At 39.7% G+C, this 16700-nt stretch overlaps 1 protein-coding gene across 3 annotated transcripts in view; it reads left to right on the top strand.

Moving 5' to 3' along the window:
- The first annotated feature begins 7017 nt into the window (after positions 1-7017).
- Positions 7018-16700, top strand: part of LOC134212768 (receptor-type tyrosine-protein phosphatase-like N) — an 86547-nt gene continuing 76864 nt past the window's right edge. For 2 of the 3 annotated variants that reach the window (XM_062690913.1, XM_062690911.1), the window contains exon 1: positions 7018-7907. The gene's annotated coding sequence lies outside the window, so the exon portion shown is untranslated. The remainder of the gene's footprint in view (positions 7908-16700) is intronic. The other variant, XM_062690912.1, reaches the window with a different exon arrangement.

Raw genomic sequence — 16700 nt, 5'->3', positions numbered from 1 at the left:
TATTGATATAGGAGCATGCTATTAATAATGGAACAGATACCCTACATGAAGTTAAGAATCGGAGATTTGAAAGAGATTCAATTTTAGATATTATATTGAAATATCCCTATACATATACTGAATATTAGATTCTCATGATTTGACTTATAGATAAAAATTTAAAAAAAAATAAAGATTCATTAGGACATTTGATTTTTGGGAGTTTCTTGGAATTCGATTTGTACTAAGAAATTATGAGTATAGATCAGTGTCGAGATTGATAATAATTGATTGACTAAAATAGACCAAGTAAGTAGGTACAACAATTTATAAATGATGATATCTCGCGTAACTTTTCAAAAGGACCTAAGTAACATTTTTTTCATAAATTAATTTGAATAGCGCAATCAACAGAACAACATGAAAGCTATTGATTGCAGTATTCAATTACTTTTCATCTCAATGAGAAAAGTAACCGCAATTCAGTCACATTCCGTCGAACAAAACTCAAATTTGTAAAAAAAATATAATGCTCTAATAACAAACATGCTGAAGCATGCAATGCAATCTAAACATTTTGAAACTCTTGGATACTTTGAAAGCCCCATCGCAGATTCTCGTGATATCGTGATGGTAGTCCATTATAGGCATAATATAAAATCGGTAATGAACTGCCGCTAACCGCAAGTCAGACTTATCTGTATATGGACGCCATATCCAGATAAGTCTGACTTGCGGTTAGCGGCAGTGAAGTATCGATATCAAAACTCAACAAGTATTTCTTTCCGCAACATTATGAAAGTAGGGTAGAATACGGCTTTGGCAGGGTGCGACATTTGTTGGCATATTGGAACATAAATTTGATTCAATCACACAATTTCAAGTCTAGGCTTTCATTTGAATAAGTTGTTTGTGTAAAAGTAGCAAGATTTGACGAATTACTCACCGAAGCAAATTTGCACACACGAAATCCTTGCCATTATTGCATTGCCCAAGAAAGCAGCAGACGAAAAGCAAACTGTTACTTACTTTTTTGGATCGCCTGTTTCTTCTCTTTATCGTGTATGATACGACAAATTAGGTACGTAAACTACTTTTTACACTTTATTACCACTTGATTATCACCACAAATAGCAAATTTATCCAATATTTGCTCTATGTTTCACTAAATAAAATCGGGACTGTTCGTTTTCTTTGACAGCAGCGCACTTCAGAATAGAGCGAGAGAATGTGTTTGTGAGCATATCAAACACACGCTAAAAAAAATACCTGTCTTAAAATGGATTACTAATTATTGGGACGATCAATCAACATGCGGTTTTCGTTGGTTGAAAGCTGTTGAGTATTCCTTTCAGCTATGTAGGTTTTCTTTTAACATGCGCTTTATGGGGAAGCGTGATTAACAGTATAATGAAAAAATAAATTTCCCCATACTAATTTGCATGCAAACTTGAAACGGCTTGTGCTAAATCAGTTTTCATCCAAATGAGCTCAAATTTTCAGAGGACACTCAGAACATGGTAAAGTATCAGATGGGCACTGTGGAGCAAAATCGATTTTTTGAACCACCCTAACGGGTACCATATCTGCCATTCACGTCTGTTTTTTGTTGGCCGCATAAGGGGTAAAATTTGTTTTACAATGTGTTTAAATGTTTTTGCCTATCTTCCACATGACATAAAATTGATGCCAAGGCTAAAATTCATGTTTTGTTTTAAGCCAGTTTTGATAATTAATAAAAATTTCTTCCAAAATTGAGTGAAGCGAGATGAGCGTGCGGCCGATTATTATGAATGAATTTTACTACTAGAGGATATAAACAACCAGCATCTGGCACCAATACATTGTTAGTTTTCTACTTCCATGTCTAGTTGCTGAAGGGAGCAAAATCATTGCTGATAATAGAAATTACTATGCCAATAGAAGAAACTTTGACCTGTTACTTTATATTGAATTTACTAAGTTTGTGGTAAAAGATATTATATTAAGTGAACACCAATCATCAAAGGAAGAGCATACACATGTATACCAGTTGAACTATACCTGTGTTTTAGTGTAATTATTCATTATTTTTATCATTCATTATTTTTATCATTGAAGTCAAATGTCATCGACAAATACAGATTGAAAATTGTCTCAAGTCATGCTTTTTTGGAACAGAAATATTCCATAAAGAGAAGGGGGAATAACTTCAATGTTCATAGAAATGAGCGTTTTTCAATTGCGTTTATCTTAATACTATTCATAACTCATGTTCAATTTGATTTCCGTGGATATAATTAAAACCTTGAAATCCAAAAATCGCTAGCTCGGTTGATGGAATTTTGAAACCCTTTGTAGGACTAATTGTTCTGACACTGTTTAACTTTAAGTTTTCATGTAGACAACACAGTCAGATGAAAAATGATACAAATAAACAAATAATTACACATATATCGGAGTGAGCTACTCAATTGGTTTGTGAGTTAGGAGATGACGAGTTTTGCTTCTGCAGGGAAATTCAAAGTATCAAGTCTTCCAGTTAGTTTCCGGCGTAACCCACTTCTATCTACCAAAAGCTTTTCATACGCAACCGAGAATAGGATTTGAGCTAATTTATAATACAAATAAATTTCATTATTAATGAGCGTCTGTGGTTTTGAGGGAAAGTTATCAGGTAATCCATTTTTTACTCTTTTACTATTATCCGATAATGATGAAGTACGTCCTAATAATAATTTAAATAGGATGTAGTTTGTCAAAAATGCTTGCTACATACGTTTGAACACTCTTGGTTTTCTAAAAGGTGACGCTTATAGTTTGTTTAGATTACGAGATGTTACACGACAACTTTGACATCAAGAGCATCCATTATAGCTTTATCTGTCAATGGCGTGCGGAGAAAGACAGCGCCATCTCCCGTCATGTGCAACGACCAACAAGAGTCACCTACACTAGATGAGGTTAAAAAAGCTGTTAAAGAGTTGAAAACAATAAGGCTGCGGGGAAGGACCAGTTCCCGGCTGAACTTCTCAAACACGGCAGTGAGCAGCTTTATGAAGTTCTGCACCATATTATGTCGAAAATATGGGAAGACGAGGAAATGCCTGCTAGCTGGTTGGACGGCCTCATTTGCCTTCTCTTTAAGAATGGGCACAGACTGGAGTGCGCCAATTATCGAGGAATAACCCTCCTTAATTCGGCGTACAAATTTATGTCCCGTATTCTGTTCAACAGATTGAGACCGCTTGAAGAGTCCTTCGTCGGCGAATACCAAGCGGGTTTTCGTGAGGGCCGATCAACGACGGATCAAATGTTTACCCTGAGACAAATCCGTGATAAATTCCGGGAGTAATACTTGCAGACACATCATCTGTTTATTGATTTCAAGGCGGCGTACGATTCAGTGAAACGGAATGAATTATGGCAAATTATGCTTGAACATGGTTTTCCGGCGAAACTGATACGGCTGATTCGTATAACGTTGGACGGATCGAAATCAAGTGTAAGGGTTGCGGATGAAATATCGACGTCATTTGTTACCTTAGATGGATTAAAGCAGGATGATGCACTCTCGAACCTACTGTTCAATATAGCGCTGGTGTGCAAAGAAGCGGTACCATTATCACAAAATCGCATATGCTCCTGGGATTTGCGGACGATATCGATATTATCGGTATCAGAGCTTTAAATATTCGATTATTTTTTATGAAGCCCATCGGCCTTCTTTGTCACTTCACTTCTGACCATATTCATATTCGGCTGTGCACCGTCAATTTTCAGAATGAATATGGGTCAGTGAGTATTTATTTGAATATCACAAATTATTAAATAATCGTAAAACTGAACACATGTTTGATGATTTAAATAAATACACGCATAGATCTAATCCCAACGTTCAATTGAGGGGCATTTTTAGCGCCAAATATCAATATAATCAAGGCTATTTTTGTTTTTTTCGCGCGCGGTTACCATACTCAGTGGTAATCAATTGAATGAATTTATGAAGAAGTAAACTGAGTAAGTCATTCTATGTTTTGAATAATCAAACAACGAATGTCAAAAGTCGGAGTGAATGTGCTTCATGAAAGTGAATATTTCATGCTCTGATCGGTATTGATCGCCGTGCCGTGGAAGAGGCTTTTGTGCCTTTTAAGAGGGAGACAGCGAGGATTGGACTCACGATCAATACCAGAAAAACGAAATACATGGTCGCTGGCAATCAACGTGGGTTCGTTAGTGGTGGTGGTAGCGAAATGGTGCTGGATGGTGAAAAATTTGAAATGGTGGAAGAATTTGTGTATCTTGGAACATTAGTGTCGTGCGATAATGATGTTACCCGCGAGGTGAAAAGGCGTATTGCAGCTGCAAATAGGGCTTCCCGAGCAACACAAGTCAGCGAAAAATGGTTGCAGCAACTTGATTTTGACTAAATCTGGTCACATAAGAGTTGCAGTAGCCTATGTGAAACATGTGTGTTGCTAGGGTTATTACGGACTTCGTAACCAGCTTAAGTCCCGTAGTCTGTAAACGAAAACAAAACTCGCGCTGTATACTACTCTGATTCTTCCGGTGGCTTTGTACGGCCATGAGACATGGACGTTAAAGGAGGCTGATCGGAGAGCTTTCGGAGTGTTTGAGCGTAAGGTGCTACGGACAATACTCGGCGGTATCTGGCGGTGTCGCATGAATCGAGAATTGTACCAGGTGTATAAAGGGCTGGATATTATTAAGCTTATACAACACGGCAGACTACGGTGGGCTGGTCACGTTGTTCGTGTGCCGGAAGAACGTCAAGCGAAATAATATTTAGTAGAGAACCCGGAAGAGGCCGCAGGCTTCGTGGAAGGCTGCGTACACGATGGCTTTTTGCAGTTGAAGAGGACCTGAGAGCGCTCAATGTTCAGGGCGACTGGAAGCGATTGGCCCAGAATCGAGTCCAGTGGAGAAGGATACTCCATTCGGCGTAGGTTCATCGAAGAGCTGTAGCCCATCAAGTATCAAGTAATTTGTGTAAATTGGGGGCCCTCCTTAGTTGTGCGGTAAGATGCGCGGCTACAAAGCAAGACCATGCTGAGGGTGGCTGGGTTCGATTCCTGGTGCCGGTCTAGGCAATTTTCGGATTGGAAATTGTCTTGACTTCCCTGGGCATAAAAGTATCATCGTGTTAGCCTCATGATATAGAAATGCAAAAATGGTAACTTGGCTTAGAAACCTCGCAGTTAATAACAGTGGAAGTGCTTAATGAACACTAAGCTGCAAGGCGGCTCTGTCCCAGTGTGGGGATGTAATATCAAAAGAAGAAGAAGAAGTAATTTGAATAGTTCACTATTTTTGGTTTTTAATTGATTATTTGTTTACAATTTTACTTCATAAAAAAATATTTCGCAATTTCTGATCATAATACCTGGTTTACAGTAGGCATTTGAGTGATAAAACGGCCTACTTTTCCATACCAATGACATGGGTCATTATAGCACTCATTTGGGTGCTATAATGGAAAACCAGCATCAGAACAATAGTTACATGACCACGTTTAGCTCAATTAGCTTGGGTGAGTGTTCAAACAGTGTATTCTCTGTGTCACGTTATAAATGAAATAATTTGGTGAGCATGCCATCAAATTCTCCAAAGGCAGGTTTATTTATCGCTTCGAGCACCTATAGTGGCACGATAACATGGAATCCATTTGTTTTCTGCAGCAACATGATTTTTTGGCAAGATTAATTATGTAAAGTAAATAAAATTGTACAGATTTATCATATTCAAGCCCATTTGTCGTCATTGCAAAAAATAGCGTGTGCAACTCGCTGCAAAACTCGATTTTTTCAGCACTCGAAATATTAATAAAGAATTAATAAACGGTAACCACGGTCGTAAATCTCGAATTTCCTTACAACAATTAAAAATATTGTTATGATTTGGCAGCTGAATGCTGTATTTTTATGTGCTGAATTAGTTTCTAGAACATTGTTAACCTCAAAAATTCGACCATGCAAAGTTATTCATTGTTTACCACTTTTTATAGGGTTAAATGACCTATTATCTAAAATTGAGTCATATTTTGTTCGTTTCAATAGATAGACCCGTAGTGTCTTTGACAAAGTTTTTCTATACATTATTTCTGACAACTTTCCCTAAGACGCCATTTTGTTTCAACAAATTTTGAAAGAAATAAAATTTCTATCTCACTTTTAGGTGAATTAATCAAAACTAAAATGTTCTCAAATGATACCTCTTAATGTATGCAACATTCTTGCTGAACAAACTATGCCATTTAAAACACGATTTCATACCGAAAAAGCTGACGATCACGTTCTTCGGGATTTAAACCACTGTGCATACTGCCGTCATACGCATACTTGTCCCATGTTTGCTTAGATTTCCTATATACATGGGACAGTTATGTGTATAACGGCAGCATAGGTCTAATTCGGATCTGATAAATCGAAAACCCATATAATCGAGTACGACCTGCACTTCTGATTGCTACACTAATCTTTTGCTGACATTTTTAAAGACGGTTGTTTTTACAATATGACTATATGGCTTTTAGTGGAATGTATTTACATTCTAGCGACAAGTAAATTGTTCATGGTAAATCCTTCTGTTTTTTTGTTATTACTCGTGCTCACTGTTGAAACAAATTGCGAATATGTAAAACATTAAACATGTTTATTTGTTCTGTCAATCCTAATAACGTCTATGATTTTCTAACAGAGTGTAGGCTGAATGAAATAGTGCACACACAGCCGCCTGCCCGTCCAAGCAACGCAACGTATGACCGGAAAACGCATGCGTTCAGAGAAAAGCCTTCGACCGCCAGGATTGAGACTGGGCCAAATGCGAAGCTCTATCGATCGCAGTGGTAAAATAGCAAACTTCCATCCGACAACGAGAGAGAGAGATATACAAAGCGAGAGCCCAGCTTTTGTGCAACCCGGGGAATTCGCATGGCAGGCAGTGGGTGCGGTATGTAAATGAACGAAGCGGGGCTCGGAAAAGCGCAACAGAGTGTTTCCAATCGGCGGCCGCATCGCAAGCACCCACGCACGAACCTTGGCTTGGTCAGGCAGCAGGGCCGACATAATTTCATTCAGCATTCTCGCGATTCGGGGCGTCAGAGACGGAAAGGGAAGCAATCTACGTCATAGCCTTCGGATCATTACGGCGACCGCGACGGGCATTCCCTTGGGCTGTGTTCTGCATCGGAAAACTACGACAATTGCAGTCTGGAACCGGAACAGAGCAGACGATCGGACTTGACGGGAGTTTTATACTTTGCGAGTGCTACCAATAAGTGATTCGTGCATATTATTTTGTTGGTTAGATGAACCTGGACACTTGAAAAAATATTGCGATACCTACACATCTGCTACATCTCCAGGCTTGCGTGAATTACCAAGCAGCTCCATGAGTGGTTCATTGTCTCTCGGCTCGACTCGGTAGAGCCCTCAGCTTCTCTCAGTGCTGTTCTCGCAGTTGCCTTCGAAGCTTATCTATCATTACGCGGAGGATCTCCTCCGAAGCAGAGGGTGTTCAGTCTTGAGCAGATTTTTCTTCCAGATAGGTGAACTGAAAAGCAGTGGGACAAACATATTGTCTCTTAATCCAACTGGAAAATTTTCCTCCATTTTTGGTTTTTCAGTTCTCTTACAAGTGGTTTTTGGATTTTCTGACACCAAAAGTGATAGAAAAAACGCATCCAGCAGGGACAGTGAAGTGAAGTAGTTCTTTGGACGGGTGGGGGCCGTCCCCCTGAGAAAGTGACAGTGGCTGGCAGGCTGGAAAAGTGCAAGTTTCCAGCAAAGATGATGGGATTAATGGATTCCTGTTAACTTCCCGTTGGCTTTGGCCTCGGAACGAATATCATCATACACATAATTACTCTTGACGGCACGACCACTCATCGCAATCTACGTCAAACAGTCGCCAATTTGGGCTATCTGGTAAGTACACTATCTATCCAATTACCTATCCCTATTACTTGTAGTTCGGAGCCATTTGTTCACGACCGTCAACATATAGGAGAAATTGACCTTTTCTGAGTTCCACCCACGCTAATGGCGGTGGAGACTATTTTTGGTGGAGGTGGATTGAGATGAATTCATTTGCTAATCCTTTGGAAGGTATATGTTGGGAGCAGTAAGCTTACAATAGGTTTTGGGGTGGAACACCAGCTGCCATATTTTTCCGACTTTTTCCGACCAGATGTTTGCCCTTAATGGGTGGTATCGAATGTTGGAGCAGTACCGAAGTGGGGATGATTGAGTTTGAACAGTTGGTGGATTATTTTAGTCCCATCCAATCGGACAGCACCTTATCTTTCGAAATCGGTGGGTAGGTGCATAATATCAGTCGTTGTGATCCGACCCTTTACATATGTGGTGCTTTCCATCAATTAAACAGAAAAGTTTTGCTAAATATATATACATTATTATTTTGCCAAGGAAAAGTGAAACATATTTCTATATTAGAATAAAATAGCTCAAATAAGTATGCTTTTTTTACATTACTTCAATATTTTTAATTAATTTATTAAATATATGTAATTGATTATTTAAATAATTTGTAATGATGAACCTAAAAATAGTATAAAGCATAAAAAAATAAATAATTTTATTATTTTAATTCATTCATTTTTAAACCTTTTCATGATTTTATGATGATTTAACATTTGTTCAATAGTGTCTAAAAATTAAAAAGGTTGGAAGATTTCAAGTCAGCGAAATTTATCACTGAAATGCATTATTAGACGATGTTTTCACTACGTAATCCACTTTTTTGTAATTGATTTGCATTAAAAAAATTGACCCGAGTAACCAACGTCCTCAGACGGAACAAGTTTGATTCATAAACTTCCGCCATGGCCTTACTCGATGTTGAAATCGCATTCGACAATGTATGGCATAATGGTCTGGTGTACTACACAACGCTACAATCTTCCCAGCTACCTGGTGAAAATCATCAACAATTACCTGTCGGCAAGGACATTCCGGGTCTCAATCAGTGCGTGGAACGAGTTCCAATTTGCACGACATCGTTGCAGGCGTCCCCCAGGGCAGTACCCTCGGGCTCCTGCTGTTTAATCTGTTCACCTCTTACATGCCAGAACCTCCAGAAGGTGGCACTCTGTCTCTCTTCACAGATGCCACCTCCTTCGATTACCAGAGTAGAGAGATCAGTGCGCTAGTGGCAAAACTCCAACGAGGCCTGGATGTCCTGACAGAGTATTGCATAAGCTGGAAGATTTGTATCAACGCAGCGAAGGCCTATGTCATAATTTCCCCCCAAACATGTTCCGTCTGGCGATTGTAAAATCATCCTCAATGGTACTACAGTAGAATGGGCCAATGAGTCCGACTACTTTGGCTTAACCCTCGACCGCAAGCTTATTTTCCGGCAACAGGTTGACAAGACGGTGACAGCATGCCGGTCTGGAAGAGCTGCTCCAAAACTCATCATCTGAAACTCCAAGAAATATTAAATTTTACCATATTAGTACCATATTTGAATCAGAAAAATCGAACTTTGGTTACGCGTCTAGACCGGAAGGCCTTAATCCAGGAATTTCTTGGATGACCGAGATTATATGCTGTGAACGTATTCTATTATTTGTACTACAGAGAGCATGTACCATATTTGACCTAGGCGAATTGCTCTTTGGTTACGCGTGTAGACCGAAAGGCCTTAAAGATTTCTTGGATGTCCATGATCATATGCTGTGGACAAAGACTAATTCTGTGGACGCATTCTTTTATTTGTACCACAGAGAGCATGTACCATTAGAGTGATTCAAATTTTGACTTTTTTGCTCCCCTATGTTTAAACGATGGCATTTGCCATTTTAATAAACGTCCTAAATTTTTAGCTAATTTGGATGTAATTTGACTGAGCACAAGCAGTTTGAAGCTTGTATGAAAATTACTATGAAAATAAAAACTTTTGTGAAAAACCGTTTCGCATCATTGCCCATTCAGCAATAAGAATGTATGAATACGTTGGCAACATAGGCAATTTAACAAGGGAAAATATCGTTGTTGTTGCCGAACGAATTTATGATGGCAACAAAAGTTATTAGGTAAATACTGAATTGTGGGAAATTCAATTTAACTCGTAAAAGAATAACATCAATATCAATAATGAACATTTCTGTTTTCTTTACAATTTTGCTCACAAAAGTCAGATTGCTTCGCAACAACAACTGACTTTCTGCTTAGGATCTATTCTATAATGGCAATCCGTCAAATATATTCAAATAGATTCTGGGCTGCTTCACGGAACGATCCTTTACATAAGTGGCAATTCTCATAGTAATTTTCATACAATCTTCAAACTGCATGTGCACAACCAAATTACATCCAAATCAGCTAAAAATTTGGGAGGACTATTAAAATAGCAAAAACTATCGTTTAAGGATAGGGAAGCGAAAAAGTCAAAATTTGAATCACTCTAATGTACCATATTTGAATCGGGCAACGTGGTCATCCAAGAAATCCCTGGTTAAAGGCTTTACTCTAGGGCTATCTCGTCATTAATAACTATCATGTCAGTCAACGGAGAAAGTCTCCAACAAGTTGTTTTTGGGTTATAGTTAAAAAAAAAAGGTTCAAACGACTAACATAAGAGCTAGGGGAGAACGGTCCAAAATGCACCCCTTAAGCTTTTTCGATGTTTTCGCCCATACAAACAAAAATACCCAACCGTTTCAACGTATAGGTGCAAAATTTACAAACCCAGCTACATTTCACAATGATCTCCTATTCAAAACAATAAGGTTTTCATGACTTTCTAACGCATTTAAAAAATGTTTTAAAAATAGGCCTGGGGCAAAACGCCCGAATGGTGGTCTAAAATGACTCAATTGCATATAAAATGATGGTGAACGTATGGCTGTTTCTATTTTCTTAATGGATTGAGCTACAATCTTACGAATGTAGTTGAAGAATAGCAAATCGGTAAATTTGAGTGATACAAATGAAAGGTAACATTTCTTATACAATAGAAGAAACATATTTATTTTAATAATTTTTACCATATATTTTTATTGACACACGCTCTATATTGTCGAATAGAGTTCCCTATTATTTACCCAACCCACTAACACAAATTTCCTTCCTGAGACATCTATGAAGGTAGTATGGGTTCCCTGCATCTTCACTAGTAGATGTTGAACTAACATTCCTTCTCATCCTTCCGTGATTGTAAGGACGTGGCCAGGTATACAACTGCTTTTGTATAGGAAAAGGGGGAAGGGTCGTTTGGCCGAATGTCATTAGGCCGAAACCCATCTGGCCGAAAAGGTAGTTTGGCCGAGAGGGTCATTTGGCCGAAAAGGTCGTTTGGCCAAAGGGTCGTTTGGCCGAAAGGGTCATTTGGCCGAAAGAATCATTTGGCTGTAATGGTTATTAGGCCGAAAGGGTCATTTGAAAAGTGAGAAATTAGCAATGTGAAGAGAGACGTCTCATTTCTCACTCTTCATTTTTCTTTTCTCACTGTAAAAAGTGAGAAGAAAAAAATGAAGAGTGAGAAGTGAGAAGCGTAAAGTGAGTAGTGAGACATTTGACTACTAACTTCGCGCTACTCACCTTTATCAGCAAATAGTGAGTAGTGCGAATTGAGTAGTAAAATGACTCACTACCCAATTCGCGCTTCTCACTTTTTACAGCGAGAAGTGAGAAATAAGGAGTGAGACGTCTCATTTCTCATTCCTAATTTCTCACTTTTCAAATAACCTGTTCGGCCAAATGACCCTTTTGGCCAAATGATCCTTCCGGCCAAACGACCCTTTCGGCTAAACGAACTTTTCGGCCAAACGACCCTTTCGGCCAAACTACCCTTTCGGCCAGACGACTCTTTCGGCCAAATGACTCTTTCGGCCAAATTGCCCTTTCGGCCAAATGGCCCTTTCGGCCTAATGACCCTTTCGGCCTAATGACCCTTTCGGACAAAAGACCCTTTCGGTCAGATGGGTTTCGGCCTAGTGGCATTCGGCTTCTTACTCTCAATTTCTCGCTTTTCAAATGACCTATTCGGTTAAATGACCCTTCCGGCCAAATGACCCTTTCGGCCAATCGACCCTTTCGGCCAAATGACCCTTTCGGCCAGACGACCCTTTCGGCCAAACGACTCTTTCGGCCGAACGACCGTTTCGGCCAAACGACCCTTTCGGCCAAATGACTTTCGGCCTAATTGTCTGTTCGGCCAAATGGTATATTCGGCCAAACAATTTTCGGCCTAGTGGCATTCGGCTTCTTACTCTTAATTTCTCGCTTTTCAAATGACCTATTCGGTTAAATGACCCTTCCGGCCAAATGACCCTTTCGATGAAACGACCCTTTCGGCATATAATGACCCTTTCGGCCAATCGACCCTTTCGGCCAAATGACCCTTTCGGCCAAACGACTCTTTCGGCCGAAAGACCCTTTCGGCCAAATGACTTTCGGCCTAACACTAATTTCCTTCCTGAGATATCTATGAAGGTAGTATGGGTTCCCTGCATCTTCACTGGTATATGTTGAACTAACATTCCTTCTCATCCTTCCGTGATTGTAAGGACGTGGCCAGGTATACAACTGCTTCTGTATAGGAAAAGAGGGAAGGGTCGTTTGGCCGAATGCCATTAGGCCCAAAACCCATCCGGCCGAAAAGATAGTTTGGCCGAGAGGTCATTTGGCCGAAAGGGTCATTTGGCCGAAAGAATCATTTGGCTGTAATGGTTATTAGGCCGAAAGGGTCATTTGAAAAGTGAGAAATTAACAATGTGAAGAGAGACGTCTCATTTCTCACTCTTCATTTTTCTTTTCTCACTGTAAAAAGTGAGAAGAAAAAAATAAAGAGTGAGAAATGAGACGTTTCACTTCTCACTCCTTATTTCTCACTTCCCGCTGTAAAAAGTGAGAAGCGTGAAGTGAGTAGTGAGACATTTGACTACTAACTTCGCGCTACTCACCTTTATCAGCAAATAGTGAGTAGTGCGAATTGAGTAGTAAAATGACTCACTACCCAATTCGCGCTTCTCACTTTTTACAGCGAGAAGTGAGAAATAAGGAGTGAGACGTCTCATTTCTCATTCCTAATTTCTCACTTTTCAAATGACCTGTTCGGCCAAATGACCCTTTTGGCCAAATGATCCTTCCGGCCAAACGACCCTTTCGGCTAAACGACCTTTTCGGCCAAACGACCCTTTCGGCCAAACGACCCTTTCGGCCAAATGACTCTTTCGGCCAAATGACTCTTTCGGCCAAATGACCCTTTCGGCCAAATGACCCTTTCGGCCTAATGACCCTTTCAGCCTAATGACCCTTTCGGACAAACGACCCTTTCGGTCAGATGGGTTTCGGCCTAATGGCTTGTTCGGCCTAGTGGCATTCGGCTTCTTACTCTTAATTTCTCGCTTTTCAAATGACCTATTCGGTTAAATGACCCTTCCGGCCAAATGACCCTTTCGGCATATAATGACCCTTTCGGCCGATCGACTCTTTCGGCCAAATGACCCTTTCGGCCAGACGACCCTTTCGGCCAAACGACTCTTTCGGCCGAACGACCGTTTCGGCCAAACGACCCTTTCGGCCAAATGACGTTCGGCCAAATGGTATATTTGGCCAAACAATTTTCGGCCTAGTGGCATTCGGCTTCTTACTCTTAATTTCTCGCTTTTCAAATGACCTATTCGGTTAAATGACCCTTCCGGCCAAATAACCCTTTCGATGAAACGACCCTTTCGGCATATAATGACCCTTTCGGCCAAATGACCCTTTCGGCCAAACGACTCCTTCGGCCGAACGACCCTTTCGGCCAAATGACTTTCGGCCTAATTGTCTGTTCGGCCATATGGTATATTCGGCCAAACAACTTTCGGCCTAGTGGCATTCGGCCAAATGGCTTTCGGCCGAATGGGTTTCGGCCAAACGACCCTTCCCCACCCACGGTTTGTACAATCACATATGCTATGCTATGCTATGGATGAATTAGCGCATAACTCAATTTATATGCAAAATTTTGTTTATCTTTTTTTCAAAGCAACGTTTTTGATAGCTGCCACAGTCAATTTCCCTTTTTAACGAGCGGTCTAAAGAGGGGTTTTAAGTACTCTTGTAATAGGTTTATAGCGGTCATCTAGAGAGAGCCACTTGGTCATATCTTACTCTTATACAGCCCTTAATTTCATAGTTGACGTAACAACCATCGCACTTTCCGATGCATTTGGGACAATTTACGGACAAACATCACAAGTTTGAAACATTTCTGTCCGTAAACACTTAAATGAGGTTTGAATCAATGTTAATTCATTTATTTAATTTACATCTAATCAGATAACACTGAATCAACAATTTGACGCCACAATACACGGTTCGCGGCCGCATTTCTCCATCCTCGAATGCACCAAGTCGTTCTGTACCTGGTCAGCCCACCTCGCTCGCTGCGCTCCACGCCATCTTTGCAGGGTTGCTGTCCGGCATTCTTGCAACATGCCCTGCCCATCGTACCCTTCCGGCTTTAGCTGCCTTCTGGATACTGGGTAGAGCTGGGCGAACTGGGTGGTTCATTCTTCGCCGCCACAAACCGTCTTCTTGCACTCCGCCAAAGATGGTCCTAAGCATCCGTCTCTCGAATACTCCGAGCGCTTGCAAGTCCTCCTCGAGCATTGTCCATGTTTCATATCCTTAGAGGACTACCGGTCTTATCAGCGTCTTGTACATGACACATTTGGTGGTGAATAAAAAATGCTCATTTTTCAAAAAATCGATCTGGCGCGACCTCAAAACGATTTTTTAGAAAGTAGGTTTATCCAGACAGGTATATTTTTCGTTTCAGGGTTGAGCACCATGACTTTTTGAACATCGATTATTTTTTTGGACACCCTAGTGCACACCTGTTCATTTATTGTGATGTGATATTGTAAGGAAATTTGCATGAAAAGCTTAGTCACAAGAAGAATCAGCGCTCAAATGTACCATGCGTCTTCATATGCTTTTATGCTTATATGCTGCTGAACAATTTTCAAAATCGCTACATATCGTTTCCCCTGCGAGGCCCAATTTTGCCTAACAAGGCCCCGTGGTGACATTCAGATATCGTAAATGCAAATAATCTTGAAATTTCCCCAATCAAACAAAAAGGGTCCAGTAATCAGTCCATTTTAGAGATCGAGAACTACAAATGCAGCATCGCGAATACAAATTTACTGTCGAACAGTAAATTGACATTTTATAGCATATTATGAAACTGAATAGCCTCTTGAAACTATGCATAAGAAAATATAGAGAATATACTTTGAATGTGAAAGCGTTTTCTTCCAGAATTTCCGAAAGCTTATTACTTATGACAATTTGCAAGGCACTAGGCAGCGATCGATGGAATGGAGTTCGCCTTGGTACAAGATTGACCATCTACAAATCGCTCATTATACCGGTAATCTGTTATGGACACGAGACTTGGAAAATGGTCGTGCAGAGAAAAACGTAGACAACTTGTATGCACACACAAGCCACTCCAACCTAAGTGTGAAAACAAATAAATAATTATACCATAGAACATCCGTTTTTCCCTAGCACGGTTTAGCTGCTTATTTCGTTTGATTCAAAACCAGTTCAAAGCGTTTTCTGGTGTGTCATCAAAACGTGATTAAATTTCAGCAAGTGAATGATGTAGAACTTTGAATGTGCTTTGAATTGACGCAAAAGATATCCGAAGCATACACTGCTCACAGTGAGCTATTTTTCACATTAGGCGAGCATGATTTAGCATACGGGGAAGAAAATCCATTGAAGATGTGTAACATCATGACAAAAAAAAATGCTTGAATAGCACGAACAAACCTCCCGGTCCTTATCGTCGTTCCAAGCTACTATCCATCTAACTTGTCCGTGTTACTTCACCATATGCTCAAACAAGCTGTCAACGCCAATGATGTCGATCAGCTGCTGTTGCTCAGGGAGTGTCATACATAGAGCAACCGAAGTATCCTTGCCACTATGGGGATCCCCATACAAGCGAGCAGTCAAAAATAAAATGTGGCTTTTAAAGCAAATTTTGACATAGTTTTAGCTGCATTTGGTCAAAATAGCTAGAAAATATAATTTATAGTGCCCCTCCCTCTCTTTTAAGGAGCATCCATCAATTGCGTTATATTTTTCAATAATAATTCGATTAATTGTCACATTAACCAAATAAGGAAGAATTATTTTATTTTTTTTTCTAAGGAGAAGAAAGGTTGTTGTCCACAAACTAAGGGCCAGCGTGCCCCTCCCTCTATCCTTTTTGAAGACTTTTGTATAATAAATATATAGGGAAAATGACGGCTTTGGCAGGTTTTGTTCTATTATTGTCATTTCATTTTATGAAATTCGGCCACAATATTCTTTGATATACAAAGAATGTTTAGGCCGAATTTGTGCATAATTGGTTATTGAAAACCTCTCTGACAATAAGAGAACAAAACCTGCCAAACCCGTCATTTCTAAATACATATTTTTGTCTTTCTTTTGTGGAAAAAAGTAACAAAACGACTCATAAAAGGAAAAAAACAACAACAACATACATAAACCATATCGTGGTTGCGAAAGGCCAATGTTCTATGACATTTACGTGTATAGTTTTGAAAAAATATATAAGCTTATATTCCTTATATTTGTTCCGAATATTAGATTTCCTAATTTAAAAAACAACATAATTTTTTCTCAAAACTTTTGGTTTATTTCCATTATTTTCAACATCATCATTCTTCTTCTCTATCAAGG

Source organism: Armigeres subalbatus, chromosome 2 (assembly GCF_024139115.2).
Source record: "Armigeres subalbatus isolate Guangzhou_Male chromosome 2, GZ_Asu_2, whole genome shotgun sequence".
Lineage (NCBI taxonomy): Eukaryota > Metazoa > Arthropoda > Insecta > Diptera > Culicidae > Armigeres > Armigeres subalbatus.
This window is presented reverse-complemented; position numbering and strand designations above follow the sequence as displayed.